This window comes from Pygoscelis adeliae, unplaced genomic scaffold (genome assembly GCF_000699105.1).
Source record: "Pygoscelis adeliae isolate BGI_AS28 unplaced genomic scaffold, ASM69910v1 Scaffold75, whole genome shotgun sequence".
Classification (NCBI taxonomy): Eukaryota; Metazoa; Chordata; class Aves; order Sphenisciformes; family Spheniscidae; genus Pygoscelis; species Pygoscelis adeliae.
Window position 1 is genome coordinate 4,899,307 of NW_008824772.1, and position 3,457 is coordinate 4,902,763.

General features: G+C 47.4%; 1 protein-coding gene across 1 annotated transcript in view; it reads right to left on the minus strand.

Moving 5' to 3' along the window:
* CACNA1G (calcium channel, voltage-dependent, T type, alpha 1G subunit) overlaps positions 1–3,457 on the minus strand; it is a 108,926-nt gene that overhangs the window by 50,246 nt on the left and 55,223 nt on the right.

Below are 3,457 nucleotides of genomic sequence, written 5' to 3' on the forward strand. Positions count from 1 at the left end.
GCCAAGCCCTATGTCTGTGCACCACTGGAAAGCTGAAGAAATTGTTTGGGACCTGAGTTTTGGTCCAGGAACGCAATGGTGAGCATCTGCCTTTCATTCAGCATGAACAGATTACATGGGAGATTATAAAGCCAGAAGGGAACACTGTGGCCAGCCTGACCTTCTGCGTGAACATGGGCCATCCGACTCTGGCAAATTAATTCCTACTTGAAACCACAGCGCATCCTCAGCCATGCATACTTATGTTTCAGACCGTCTGCCAGGTCATTTAAGGCCAGGAGGGCAGATTGTAAAAGCCTTGGCCAACAGGTCAACTGAAGACATGAAAAATTGGATGTTGAGGGGAAGCCTCATCCCAGCTGCAGTAGCCTCTGGATTAGGTCTTGTCACCTTCTCATCCATGGTTCTCCGAGGGGTGGTCAGGATCTTTAATCCAATTGGCATTGCAGTGCTAGCATCTTGTGCACGGACAACCAGCAGAAGCCAGGCAAACATCTCGCCCACCGTGCCGGGGCTTTCCCAGCCCTTCCAAATCGAAGCACCAGAAGATAAATCCGCAGACCGGTGTGTGCAATGTCACCGCGGTGCTTTGCTTTTACAGACACATAAAAATGAATCCTCGCTCTTTCATTACCCTTATTTCCCCGCTACCACCTGGGCTTGGATGTGCACACACGTGGGAACGTGGCTGCACAGGCTCTTTGAAGCTTTCTTCTGCAGATGTTCAGAAAAGGAGCTGCGAAACACAGCGCAGGAATTGCCGCTCGCACCCCAGGAGCGCCCAGACCCCAGAGCTGAGGCACTTTTATTTATTTCACCCTAGAAACAGGGAGGGGGGATTCATTTGGAGTGAAACTGTTAGCAATTGGAGGTACTCTGGACTGTAAAAATGGGATTTGTTAGGGTAATTGAGTGGAATGGAGGAAGTGCTTTCTGATCCTATATGCACTCAGCCAGGGGTCTCATTAGCGATGGGTAATAGCTAGTGTAGTGTCGGTTTTAGTGAAAGCACTTGGTGACAACCTGAACCCTTCAGAAAATGAAAACCACCTTGTGAAAATAACAAGAGAAGTCTGAATAACCAAGACAAAAAGCTAGATCTTTCTACCCCTCTCCTTCAGCCGTCCGTCCCTCCCTCCCCTTCTACGCAAACACAGGCCACGCCATGGCACACCAGTAGGTTTTGGCCACATCTTGGCTGTTTTCACACCCCTTTTCCAACTCCAGGCAAGGAGTCAGAACTGCTCCCTTCTCTCTAAACTGTATTTAATAGAGCATGCATCCTTGGGGTTGTGTTATCCCTTCGAGCAGCCTAGTTAGTTTAATTATCCATAGATTTAACAAAGGTAAATAAATGGATAAAAATCAGGTGTCTGCTCAAAGTTGTGGTGAGAACAGCGATTGCTACTCCAGCCTCTGGACATGGAGTAATAGCTGCGACTCGGTCCAGTTCATTTTGCGAGCTGGAAGTTTCCCAGAAGTATCTATTATTCAAAGCAGTTCTGGTATTTATCATGGGGATTTGTAGTGAATGGTAATGCGTCAGCAGCACAGAATGCTTCTTTATACTCCTTTTGTCCAATTTTAATGCCAAAGATATTTTGGGGTTTGGCTAACTGCTGCAGCTTGCAGTTCATGGACTAAATCAGATAACAAAGGCAAAAGTGATCTTCCATCATGTCTCTCTATTCAGCGTGTTAGAGTAAGGGCGAGCACCAGGGCTCGGCCGGGGCTGGCTCAGCCGGGGCTGCAGCTCGGCTGCTCTGTACGGGGCCAAGTACCTCCGCAGAAATCTACAGTCAAAGGAATTACTCCAGATTTCCACCAGTGGAACAGTGCAGTTCAGTTAATTTGAGCCAAATGTAAGATATTTGTGAAATAACACCCGAGCATTTCCAGCCTAAGTCCCATCAAATGCTTTCTCCGCGAGGTCCAGACACGCATCAACTGCTTACAATCAGGCTGATTGCTGCTGAAGCCTGCATTATGTTCAAAGCGATATATCAATTATGTGGTTTAAATCACATCTATTTGTTCATAAAACACACCTGGACAGGATGAATAAAGATGCGGGGGGAGAAGAAAACTACTCTTCAATTCAGTTGCCAGTGACTTAGACAAAATCTCCCTGGCTAAGACCACCCAAACTCCCGCCGCCGGGACGCAGGCAGGGACCAGGACACGGTGTGATGCCTCTCGCTAACAGGCAGCGGTGCTGCCTTCACCCGGCAGCGTGCTAACAGGGCCCTCTGATCCCGTAGCTGCTGATAAATAGCTATGGGGTTTTTTTTCCAGGACTTTCAGATATTAATGTAGTTCTGGGGGCAGGACGAAAGGCAGTTGGCTTTAAAAGATGACTGATGCACTCCTCGGAGTCAGGGAGAGGCTTAGATTTATGAAAGATTTATTATAAGGATGGGGGGGAACAGCTGAAAAATGCTCTACGAGTGGCAACAGACCTCCAGGCAAGCTGGAAGCTGCACGGAGGCACTCAGGACCTGATTATTTAATTTAAATATGCAGCAGGGGCAGGCTGAGAGGGTTTGGGAGCGGCTGGACTGCACGCCACAGAAAAAAAGTGCAATAGGCAACAGGGAAAGGAGCTGTGATTGCAACATGCAATGAGGATTTTGGGAGGAGGGGACACATTTGGTTGCAGATTCAATATTTCCCTCACTTTCTGCTCTGAGCACTCAGCAATTTGGGTAGGAAAGCATCCAAAAGCATCCAAAATCCAGCAGATGTGAACAACAAAGACCTCGCAGCAGATCCCTGATCTCGGTCACAGCCACGTGAACCCAACCAGGCAGCAGATCGCTCGCTCTGTGAAGTTTCTCCTTGTCTGCATTCATGCAATGAAGAACAGATTTCAGTCCCCTGATTTTATACTTCTGGGGAGAAGAGCTATCAGGGGCCTGATTCTGGCCTCTTGGAGGGATGTAAATTCAGAATAAACTCACTGAAGGCAGCGGAGTGGCACTAATATAACGGGAGCCTGGGAGATCCAAACGAAGCCTTTGCACTTCCTTTTATTTTTGTGCAGAGGCAATCAAACCCAGCCAGCAAGGAGAGATGTGAAGCTTTGTTGCAGAAGGGCGTATTTAGGGTTACTTTGATCTGAATAACAGTTGAGTTCTTTCCTCCTTTTGTTGGTGGGGGAGTTTTGAATTTTATTTTTTCCATTTAAAAAATAATTACTTTTTTTCTGACTTCGTCAAGGCTAATTTAGGGGCAAAGCATCCCCCCAAACATCAGGAGGGAATCACAAAGGGAAGCTCCGCAACCCGGGGGCTCATTTTGCTAATCTAAGCAATATTTTCCAATCTGTCTGGTTTAGTGATTTGCAGTGAAGACGTATTTTGGAGCATGGGGAAAGGCACCAGCCAGCTGCAGATGTCCCAGCTGTGGCTATACCATGGGCTGGGGCACAATTTATTTTCCCTATTTTGCCTATTCT